The sequence below is a fragment of the Pan troglodytes genome, chromosome 7, assembly GCF_028858775.2.
Source record: "Pan troglodytes isolate AG18354 chromosome 7, NHGRI_mPanTro3-v2.0_pri, whole genome shotgun sequence".
NCBI lineage: Eukaryota > Metazoa > Chordata > Mammalia > Primates > Hominidae > Pan > Pan troglodytes.
Window position 1 is genome coordinate 55,890,239 of NC_072405.2, and position 12,165 is coordinate 55,902,403.

Consider the following 12,165-nt stretch of genomic DNA (forward strand, 5'->3'; position numbering starts at 1 on the left):
ACATTCTTACATATTTAATCTTCTGTGGCAGAGACTCTACTGGGCCATTTTATGTATTTTGTTGGCTTTTTCTTTTTTTTTTATTATTATTATACGTCAAGTTCTGGGGTACATGTGCACAACGTGAAGGTTTGTTACATGTGTATACATGTGCCATGTTGGTGTGCTGCACCCATTAACTCGTCATCTACATTAGGTATTTCTCCGAATGCTATCCCTACCCCCTCCCCCCACCCCACGACAAGTCCCGGTGTGTGATATTCCCCACGCTGTGTCCAAGTGTTCTGATTGTTCAATTCCCACCTGTGAGTGAGAACATGCGGTGTTTGGTTTTCTGTCCTTGCGATAGTTTGTTCAGAATGATGGTTTCCACCTTCATCCATGTCCCTACAAAGGACATGAACTCATCCTTTTTTATGGCTGCGTGGTATTCCATGGTGTATATGTGCCACATTTTCTTAATCCAGTCTATCATTGTTGGACATTTGGGTTGGTTCCAAGTCTTTGCTATTGTGAATAGTGCCGCAGTAAACATCCGTGTGTATGTGTCTTTATAATAGCATGATTTATAATCCTTTGGGTATATACCCAGTAATGGGATGGCTGGGTCAAATGGTATTTCTAGTTCTAGATCCTTGAGGAATCACCACACTGTCTTCCACAGTGGTTGAACCAGTTTACAGTCTCACCAACGGTGTAAAAGCATTCCTATCTCTCCACATCCTCTCCAGCATCTGTTGTTTCCTGACTTTTTAATGATTGCCATTCTAACTGGTGTGAGATGGTATCTCATTGTGGTTTTGATTTGTATTTCTCTGATGGCCAGTGATGATGAGCATTTTTTCATGTGTCTGTTGCTGCATAAGTGTCTTCTTTTGAGAAGTGTCTGTTCATGTCCTTTGCCCACTTTTTGATGGGGCTGTTTGATTTTTTCTTGTAAATTTGTTTAAGCTCTTTGTAGATTCTGGATATTAGCCCTTTGTCAGATGGGTAGATTGCAAAAATTTTCTCCCATTCTATAGGTTGCCTGTTCACTCTGATGGTAGTTTCTTTTGCTGTGCAGAGCTCTTTAATTAGATCCCATTTGTCAATTTTGGCTTTTGTTGCCATTGCTTTTAGTGTTTTAGACATTAAGTCCTTGCCCATGCCTATGTCCTGAATGGTATTGCCTAGGTTTTCTTCTAGGGTTTTTATGGTTTCAGGTCTAACATTTAAGTCTTTAATCCATCTTGAATTAATTTTTATATAAGGTGTAAGGAAGGGATCCAGTTTCAGCTTTCTACATATGGCTAGCCAGTTTTCCCAGCACCATTTATTAAATAGGGAATCCTTTCCCCATTTCTTGTTTTTGTCAGATTTGTCAAAGATCACATGGTTATAGATGTGTGGTATTATTTCTGAGGGCTCTGTTCTGTTCCATAGGTCTATATCTCTGTTGTGGTACCAGTACCATGCTGTTTTGGTTACTGTAGCCTTGTAGTATAGTTTGAAGTCAGGTAGTGTGATGCCTCCAGCTTTGTTCTTTTGGCTTAGGATTGACTTGGCGATGCGGGCTGTTTTTCGGTTCCATATGAACGCTAAAACACTTTTTTTCAATTCTGTGAAGAAAGTCATTGGTAGCTTGTTGGGGATGGCATTGAATCTATAAATTACCTTGGGCATTATGGCCATTTTTACGATACTGATTCTTCCTATCCATGAGCATGGAATGTTCTTCCATTTGTTTGTGTCCTCTTTTATTTCATTGAGCAGTGGTTTGTAGTTCTCCTTGAAGAGGTCCTTCAAATCCCATGTAAGTTGGATTCCTAGGTATTTTATTCTCTTTGAAGCAATTGTGAATGGGAGTTCACTCAAGATTTGGCTCTGTGTTTGTCTGTTATTGGAGTATAGGAATGCTTGTGATTTTTGCACATTTATTTTGTATCCTGAGACTTTGCTGAAGTTACTTACCAGTTTAAGGAGATTTGGGGTTGAGACGATGGGGTTTTCTAAATATACAATGATGTCATCTGCAAACAGGGACAGTTTGACTTCCTCTTTTCCTAATTGAAAACCCTTTATTTCTTTCTCTTGCCTGATTGCCGTGGCCAGAATTTCTAACACTATGTTGAATAGGAGTGGTGAGAGAGGGCATGCCTGTCTTGTGCCAGTTTTCAAAGGGAATGCTTCTAGTTTTTGCCCATTCAGCATGACATTGGCTGTGGGTTTGTCATAAATAGCTCTTATTATTTTGAGATACAGTCCATCAATACCTAGTTTATTGAGAGTTTTTAGCATGAAGTACTGTTGAATTTTGTCAAAGGCCTTTTCTGCATCTATTGAGATAATCGTGGTTTTTGTCGTTGGTTCTGTTTATGTGATGGATTACGTTTATTGATTTGCGTATATTGAATGAAGCAGCCTTGCATCCCAGGGATGAAGCCGACTTGTTCGTGGTGGATACGTTTTTTCATGTGCTGCTGCATTCGGTTTGCCAGTATTTAATTGTGGATTTTTGCATTGATGTTCATCAGGATGTTGGTCTAAAACTCTCTTTTTTTGATGTGTCTCTGCCAGGCTTTGGTATCAGGATGATGCTGACCTCATAAAATGAATTAGGGAGGATTCCCTCTTTTTCTATTGATTGAAGTAGTTTCAGAAGGAATGGTGCCAGCTCCTCTTTGTACCTCTGGTAGAATTTGGTTGTGAATCTGTCTGGTCCTGGACTTTTTTTGCTTGGTAGGCTATAGTCTCAATTTCAGAACCTGTTATTGGTCTATTCAGAGATTTAACTTCTTCCTGGTTTAGTCTTGGGAGGGTGTATGTTTGCAGGAGTTTACCCATTTCTTCTAGATTTTCCAGTTTATTTGCGTAGAGGTGTTCATAGTATTCTCTGATGGTAGTTTGTATTTCTGTGGGATTGTTGGTGATATCCCCTTTATCATTTTTTATTGCATCTATTTGATTCTTCTCTCTTTTCTTCTTAGTCTCTCTAGTGGTCTATTTTGCTGATCTTTTCAAAAAAACAGCCCCTGGATTCATTGATTTTTTGAAGGGTTTTTTTGTGTCTCTGTCTCCTTCAGTTCTGCTGTGATCTTAGTTATTTCTTGCCTTCTGCTAGCTTTTGAAGGTGTTTGCTCTTGCTGCTCTAGTTCTGTTAATTGTGATGTTAGGGTGTCGATTTTAGATCTTTCCTCTTGTGGGCATTTAGAGCTATAAATTTCCCTCTACACACTGCTTTCAATGTGTCCCAGAGATACTGGTATGTTGTGTCTTTGTTCTCACTGGTTTCAAAGAACACCTTTATTTTTGCCTTCATTTCGTTATTTACCCAGTAGTCATTCAGGAGCAGGTTGTTCAGTTTCCATGTAGTTGAGCAGTTTTGAGTGAGTTTCTTAATCCTGAGATCTAACTTGATTGCACTGTGGTCTGAGAGACAGTTTGTTATGATTTCTGTTCTTTTGCATTTGCTGCGGAGTGCTTTACTTCCGACTATGTGGTGAATTTTGGAATAAGTGTGATGTGGTGCTGAGAAGAATGTATTTTCTGTTGATTTGGGGTGGAGAGTTCTGTAGATGTCTATTAGGTCCACTAGGTGCAGAGCTGAGTTCAATTGCTGGATATCCTTGTTAACTTTCTGTCTCGTTGATCTGTCTAATATTGACAGTGGGGTGTTAAAGTCTCCCATTACTATTATGTAGTAGGAGTCTTTAAGTCTCTTTGTAGATCTGTAAGGACTTGCTTTATGAATCTGGGTGCTTCTTTATTGGGTGCATATATATTTAGGATAGTTAGCTCTTCTTGTTGATCCCTTTACCATTATGTAATGGCCTTCTTTGTCTCTTTTGATCTTTGTTGGTTTAAAGTCTGTTTTATCAGACTAGGATTGCAACCCCTGCTTTTTTTTGTTTGTTTTCCGTTTGCTTGGTAGATCTTCCTCCATTCCTTTGTTTTGAGCCTATGTGTGTCTTTGCAGGTGAGTTGGGTCTCCTGAATACAGCACACTGATGGGTCCTGGCTCTATCCAATTTGCTCGTCTGTGTCTTTTAATTGGGGCATTTAGCCCATTTACATTTAAATTTAATATTGTTAGGTGTGAATTTGATCCCGTCATTATGTTAGTTGGTTATTTTGCTCGTTATTTGATGCAGTTTCTTCCTAGCCTCGATGGTCTTTACAATTTGGCATGTTTTTGCAGTGGCTGGTACTGGTTGTTCCTTTTCGTGTTTAGTGCTTCCTTCAGGAGTTCTTTTAGGGCAGGCCTGGTGGTGACAAACTCTCTCAACATTTGCTTTTCTATAAAGGATTTTATTTCTCCTTCACTTTTGAAGCTTAGTTTGGCTGGATGTGAAATTCTGGGTTGAAAATTCTTTTCTTTAAGAATGTTGAATATTGGCCCCTACTCTCTTCTGACTTGCAGAGTGTCTGCAGAGATATCCTCTGTTAGTCTGATGGGCTTCCCTTTGTGCATTACCTGACCTTTCTCTCTGGCTGCCCTTAACATTTTTTCCTTCATTTCAACCTTGGTGAATCTCACAATTATGTGTCTTGGAGTTGCTCTTCTCGAGGAGTATCTTTGTGTCGTTCTCTGTATTTTCTGAATTTGAATGTTGGCCTGCCTTGCGAAGTTGGGGAAGTTTTCCTGGATAATGGATAATATGCTGAAGAGTGTTTTCCATCTTGGTTCCATTCTCCCTGTAACTTTCAGGTACACCAATCAAACATAGATTTAGTGTTTTCACATAGTCTCATATTTCTTGGAGGGTTTGTTCGTTTCTTTTTACTCTTTTTTCTCTAAACTTCTCTTTTCGCTTCATTTCATTCATTTGATCTTCAGTCATCTGTCTTCCACTTCAATGAATTGGCTGCTGAAGCTTGTGCATGCGTCACGTAGTTCTCGTGCCGTGGCTTTCAGCTCCATCAGTTCATTTAAGGTCTTCTCTGCGCTATTTATCCTAGTTAGCCATTTGTCTAATCTTTTTTCAACGTTTTTAGCTTCCTTACGATGGGTTTAAACATCCTCCTTTAGCTTTGAGAAGTTTGTTATTACCGATATTCTGAAGCCTACTTCTGTCAACTTGTCAAAGTCATTCTCCGTCCAGCTTTATTTGATTGCTGGTGAGGAGCTGCGATCCTTTGGAGGAGAAGAGGCCCTCTGGTTTTTAGAATTTTCAGCTTTTCTGCTCTGGTTTCTCCCCAACTTTGTGGTTTTATCTACCTTTGGTCTTTGATGATGGTGACCTACAGATGGGGTTTTAGTGTGGATGTCCTTTTTGTTGATGTTGATGCTATTCCTGTCTCTTTGTTGGTTTTCCTTCTAACAGGACCCTCAGCTGCAGGTCTGTTGGAGTTTGTTGGAGGTCCACTCCAGACCCTGTTTGCCTGGGTATCACCAGTGGAGGCTGCAGAACAGCAAATATTGCAGAACAGCAAATGTTGCTGCCTGATCCTTCCTCTGGGAGCTTCGTCTCAGAGGGGCACCCGGCTGTATGAGGTGTCAGTCAGCCCCTACTGGGAGGTGTCTCCCAGTTAGGCTGCTTGGGGGTCAGGGACCCCCTTGAGGAGGCAGTGTGTCTGTTCTCAGATCTCAAACTCCATTCTAGGAGAACCACTGCTTTCTTCAAAGCTGTCAGACAGGGATGTTTAAGTCTGCAGAAGTTTCTGCTGCCTTTTGTTCAGCTATGCCCTGCCCCCAGAGGTGGAGTCTACAGAGGCAGGCAGGCTTGTTGAGCTGCAGTGGGCTCCAGCCAGTTCGAGCTTCCTGGCCAGTTTGTTTACCTACTCAAGCTTCAGCAATGGCAGTCGCACCTCCCCCAGCATCGCTGCCACCTCACAGTTCTATCTCGGACTGCTGTGCTAGCAGTGAGCAAGGCTCCGTGGGCTTGGGACCCACTGAGCCCGGCGCGGGATGTAATGTCCTGGTGTGCTGTTTGCTAAGACCATTGGAAAAGCGCAGTATTAGGGCGGGAGTGTCCCGATTTTCCAGGGACCATCTGTCATGGCTTCCCTTGGCTAGGAAAGGGAATTCCCTGACCCTTTGTGCTTCGTGGGTGAGGCGATGCCCCGCCCTGCTTCGGCTCACACTCCGTGGGCTGCACCCACTGTCCAACCAGTCCCAGTGAGATGAACCCGGTACCTCCTTTGGACATGCAGAAATCACCCGTCTTCTGCGTCGCTCATGCTGGGAGCTGTAGACTGGAGCTGTTCCTATTCAGCCATCTTGGAATGATCGGGTTTTTCTTAATAATCCAACAAATTTGCTGTTATTGTAATCCCCATTTTAATGAAATTTGTATGAATGGAATTATGTAAATTATAACAAAGAATATTTGCAGATTCCCAAGAAAATGCTCTGAGCAGCTCTGAGTGTGATTGCTAAGATTAGCGATTTTAAACCTTTTTTTCCTTGACACGTGAAAGATGACACTTGTTATAATTTATGTGTCATAAATAAAAGATAGAGTCTCGCTCTGTCACCCATGCTGAAGTGCAGTGGCGCAATCTCGGCCCACTGCAACCTCTACCTCCTGGGTTCAAGCGATTCTTCTGCCTTAGCCTGCCACTTAGCTGGGATTACAGGCGTGTGCCACCATGCCTGGCTAACTTTTGTATTTTTAGTAGAGATGGGGTTTCACCATGTTTTCCAGGTTGGTCTTGAACTCTTGACATTAAGTGATCTGCCTGCCTCGGCATCCCAAAGTGCTGGGGTTACAGGCGTGTGCCACTGTGCCCGGCCTAATTTCTTAAATAAAGGAGCAAATGTAAACCTTATAGTACTTTATTATTTTGCCACCATATCTAACATCTTTTCCTAGCTGTTGACCACAGCCCTCATCATACTATGATCAAGAATGGCTGGCTTAAATGAAAGTTTAAATTTGAAAGCAGTACTATAACATTTGAGAAACAACTTTTGTGTGATATACAGTAACCCCCCCCCCCCCTTTATCCACAGTTTGGTTTTCTGAGGCCTTAGTTACTTGTGATCAGCCATAATCTGAAAGTATTAAATGGAAAATTCTAGGAGTGATTAATTTTAGAGCACACCCACACCATTCTCAACTGCATGATGAAATCTCTTGCCACCCCATTCTGTCTCATCTGGGACATGAATCCCCTGTTTTGTCCCACCTGTCCATGCTGTAGATGCTCCTGCCTGTTAGTCTCTTCGTAGCTGGTCTGTTATCAGATTGACTATCACAACATCTCAGTGCTGTGTTCACGTCACTCTTACTTTACTTAATAGTGACCCCAAAATGCAAGAATAGTAATGCTGGCATGTTGTTATAATCGTTCTATTATTATGTTGTTAATCTCTTTACTGTGTCTGATTTATAAATTAAGCTTCATCATAGGCATGTATTCATGGGAAAATCTATGGTGAATATAGCGTTTGGTGCTATCCATGTTTTCAGACATCCACTGGGGGGTCTTGAAACATATCCTCTCAGAATTGATTATTATTTTGAGGTCCCATGTTTTAAAAGCAGTGTGAAGAAGGTAGGTGAGTTCAGAAAGGAAACTCAGTTGGGTTTTGAAGACCGAGTGGGATTTACCACATTTAAAGTAGAAAATGTAGTAAAGAGCTGGGATGAAACATGTGTGTTTAATACTCATTGCAGGCTGGAGTATGGGACCATAGGGTGGGGAAGATGATACCTAGAACTTAACTTTTTGAACACAAGTTAAACACAATGATGTCTTAATTTTGAAAGCATAACTTTTAAAGTACAGTTGGCCCTCCATATCCATGGGATATGTGGATTCAATCAACCATGGACCAAAAATATTTGGAAAGACAAATTCTACAAAGTTCCATAAAACAAAACTTGATTTTGCCACATTGAGTACTACACTGAATGAAGTGATATGTAGGCATTGTGTTAGGCATTATAACTAGTCTAGAGATGAATTAAAGTATACAGGAGGATGTATATAATGTTATATTCAAATACTACATCATTTTAGATCAGGAACTTGAGCATCCTTGGGTTTTCTTGTCATTGGAGTGAGCAGGTCCTAGAGGCAATCCCCTATGCTTACTGAGGGATGACTGTATATTATAATTTTGAAAGAACAGATGTTCAGGATCCTTTAAACATTTTACTGTGTTAGAGGATAATTTGGGCTGGGCGCAGTGGCTCACGCCTGTAATCCCAGCACTTTGGGAGGCCGAGACAGGTGGATCACGAGGTCAAGAGATCGAGACTATCCTGGCCAACTTGATGAAACCCCGTCTCTACTAAAAATACAAAAATTATCTGGGCATGATGGTGCGTGCCTGTAATCCCAGCTACTCGGGAGGCTGAGGCAGGAGAATCACTTGAACCCGGGAGGCGGAGGTTGCAGTGAGCCAAGATCGCGCTACTACACTCCAGCCTGGTGACAGAGCCAGACTCCATCTCAACAAAAAAAAAAAGAGAGAGAGAAAGAAAGAAAATAATTTGACCGTGTACTTCTTGTTTTCATCTGGAGTCTAGGCTGTAAAATATAAACATTACAGTTAAAGGCTTTATATGTCTATTTGTCTTAGCCTAGACATTGGATATGTGTTGCTATGGGATGAGAGATCTGATTTATTTTAGCCACTAGCAGTAAATGTGGTGAAAAATTAAGACTGAAAACTACAATGTTGAGGGGTGAAAGGAAGGGCTAAACATTTTTCATTGTGGTGGATTCTGCCAGCGTAGACTGCTAAATGGTTGTGGTTTGGATCTTGTTCACTCTGAACGCTTTAGGCCTTGTGTAGGTTTTCCCCAGAGTATGAGGTGGTTGTGAACTGCTTTTGCTAATGGTGAGAATGAACTATCATGATGTTATATAACAAGGATGGCATTTTGGGAGACCCAAAATTTAAAGTAGGGGAAAAGGAGGATGGCAAAAACTAAGTAAAGTAACTTGAAAAGTTATTCTTTCTGCCGGGCGTGGTGGCTCACGCCTGTAATCTCAACGCTTTGGTAGGCTGAGTCGATGAGGTTGAGAGATCGAGACCATCCTGGCCAACGTGGTGAAACCCCATCTCTACTAAAAATACAAAAATTAGCTGGGCGTGGTGGCATGCACTTGTAGTCCCAGCTACTTGGGAGGCTGAGGCAGGAGAATTGCTTGAACCCAGGAGGCAAAGGTTGCAGTGAGCCAAGATCACGCCACTGCCCTCCAGCCTGGCAACAGAGCGGGACTCTTATCTCAAAAAAAAAAAAAAAAGTTATTCTTTCCAAATATGATACAATTTTGTTCAACTTAATTTTGTTAAATTTTTATTCAAAAAGTTAAGTTCTAAATAGCATCAAACATGGTGGGAGTCAAAATAATTAAAATCGTATTTTTTCTGAAAGTGTGTGTAGACTGCCTGCATACTTATATATATGCCAGATTGTATTTTACTTGCCTTCTCATTTGCATCTTACCCTTGTGGCCGAATTAGCAGGACCTGTGTGAGAATGACATAACTTCACCGCCGCTTACCTGCTCCAGCTGCAACGCGTGAGAGTGCTGAACTGTGGCCTAGATTTTTCTCTAGGGCTTTCCACGGAAGTGAGTCAACACATTGTTTCTGGCTTTTCTTGCTGTCCCTCCCTAATATGCAAGCTTAGGTTGCTTTGGAATTTTCCAGGTACAGTGTTGGAGAAGTTGTAACACAGGAGGAGGCCAGAGCGTAGGTTTAGTGTGGTGGGGAGAGGGTTGGAGCAATTGTTCAAGGGAAGATTGAACGTGACCAAAATGGCATGAGGGTAAAAATGTTACCTGAATTAAATATGTACCAAACACTGAAAATCCCTTATTATATTTTAGTATCTTTTATCATTGTATTTTAAAATTGATTTAAATCTATACTGAGATTTTTTTTTTTTTTTTTAGTGTGGATTTCAACACTTTTTTTGTGCTTTTGCCAAGAACACAGTGTTCTGTTAAGTCATTCAGTGACGAAGATTGCTGGATTGCTGCCAGCCCGGGTCAAGTTCATTCACATAAGTTTCAGTGTAGATTCTGACTGAGTGAGGAATGTTCCTCTTGTCTTTGCATGTTAGGTGGGTCTGGGAAATCAGTTGTTTTAAAACAAGCTTATTAAATAATACTTTTGTTTTTTTCAGGGTTATGGGTTTTTTTTTGCTTTTAAGGCTTCATATACAGAAAACGCTTTGATACTAGTATCACATTCTTGTCTATTTACTGATTTTCCATGCCTGATTTGGTGAAATAACAGCTCTCCTAACCATACCAGATTAGAATCTACCGTATAACGTATTGACTCTACTGTATCATTTTAAGGTATTATTTTATATCTTTAAAGAAAATATATTCACAAAGTGCCTTTCTCAATCATATATGTGAATTAAAAAGTTGGGAAAGGTGACTTAGAAGCTACAAAAATATAGTGTTTGATAAGGTGTATATACCTATGAAGATATATTCATGTTTATGTATTTTATTCCTTCACTCATAGTTCTTCCTCAGTTTCTTTATTTCGTTTGCCATCTTTTTTTTTCAGCCACAGAAGTGCATTTTTTTGCATTAAAAATGCAACCAGTATACAAAAAGCTAAGGATTGGAGCTTATTGATCACTCATTTGGCACTTAGCAGTTTTGCCTGAAAATTACGCATATTTAAATAATTTTTTTAAAAAAATTTGATTTCTGAGTGAACAAACATATTCTGCCTTACAACTAGCTTACAAGACGTTCAGATGCTAATGTTTTTTCTGTTCATTGTAGTATTTAACCAAGGTAATAAATTTATGTTTATACTGATGACTGTTTTCATTTATTTATTTTAAATTTTTTATTTTTTTTTAGAAACAGGGTCTCACTCTGTTGCCCAGGCTGAAGTGCAGTGATGCAGTCATAGCACACTGCAGTCTTGAATTCTTGGGCTCAGGTGATCCTCCTGCCTCAGCCTCTTGAGTAGCTGGGACTGTAGGCACGTACCACCATGCCTGGCTAATTTTGAAATTTTTTGTAGAGATGGTGGTCTTGCTATGTTGCCCAGGCTGCTCTCAAACTCCTGGACTCAAATAATCCTCCTGCCTCAGCCTCCCAGAGTGTTGGGATTACAGGCATGAGCTACCACACCAAGCCCTAATGAAGGTTTTTTGTTTTTCTTTTCTTGAGCTGGAGTTTCACTTTTGTCACCCAGGCTGGAGTGCAGTGAAGCGATCTCGGCTCACTGCAACCTCTGCTTCCCCAGTTCAAGTGATTCTCCTGCCTCAGCCTCTTGAGTAGCTCGGATTACAGGCACCCGCCACCACGCCTAAATAATTTTTGTATTTTAAGTAAAGACAGGGTTTCAGCACATTGGCCAGCTGGTCACTAAACTCCTGGCCTCAGGTGGTCCACCCACCTTGGCCTCCCAAAGTGCTGGGATTACAGGCGTGAGCCACCATGCCTGGCCGATGACGGTTTTTTGTAAAAAAAAAAAAAAAAAAAAAAAAAATACTGCCTTAGTGTCTGTTGGAATGTGTGATTTTTTTTTTGCTCATGTCTGGTAATTAGCATTTTTGTGATCATTCATTATGTCTGTATTCATTAATGCCTTTCTAGAATCTGATAGAATGCCTAGCCTACAGTTGCTCACCAGGTACTTAAAACCTGAACAGTGAATGGGTAACAACCACAGCTCAGATTTGCAGTAATGGAGCATTTATGTCTGGGAACCTATTTGATATCACACATACATGAAAAATAAGTGAAGCAAATAAATCACAAGCATATGTTTTTACAGACCTAGATTAAGTATTTAAAACCAAACATTATCAGAAAGCTATATTATAACCATTCCTTTGGGACATTTTTCTGCATGGGTTACATTGGCTGGGCTACTTTAATCAGAGTCCAGTGAAGTTCGAATGGAAGTTACATGTTTTCCCATTAAATCTTCCTTTGACAAAAATATTTATTCATTGTTCTTCCAAGGACCTCTAAACACTATTAAATATTTTTTAAATGTAGATTGAATGTGCACAGATTTCTCAGAAAACCTTTTCCTGTTAAATTCCGGAAGGAGTTTACTGCTTCCTCCCACTTCCCCGTGGTGGCTCTTTTGCAGTTGTTAGTCAAGAGCTGGGCTTGGGTATCACATCACAATAGTGCCAAGAGCCTTGGCATAGCTCTTGGTAATCATTGCCTTATTTACCTCTCTCCCCAAATAGGCTGCAGGTTCCTTGAGGGCCAGGATCATCATGAATGAGT

The 12,165-nt window shown here is 40.6% G+C and overlaps 1 protein-coding gene across 33 annotated transcripts in view; it reads left to right on the forward strand.

The window, feature by feature from the left end:
• SPIDR (scaffold protein involved in DNA repair) overlaps positions 1-12,165 on the forward strand; it is a 475,230-nt gene that overhangs the window by 82,947 nt on the left and 380,118 nt on the right. The window contains exon 1 of one of the 33 annotated variants that reach the window (XM_063817074.1): positions 9,407-9,513. The exons of the other annotated variants lie outside the window; for them this stretch is intronic. The gene's annotated coding sequence lies outside the window, so the exon portion shown is untranslated. Of the gene's footprint in view, positions 1-9,406; positions 9,514-12,165 lie in introns of those variants that run through there. 33 annotated transcript variants of the gene reach the window in all.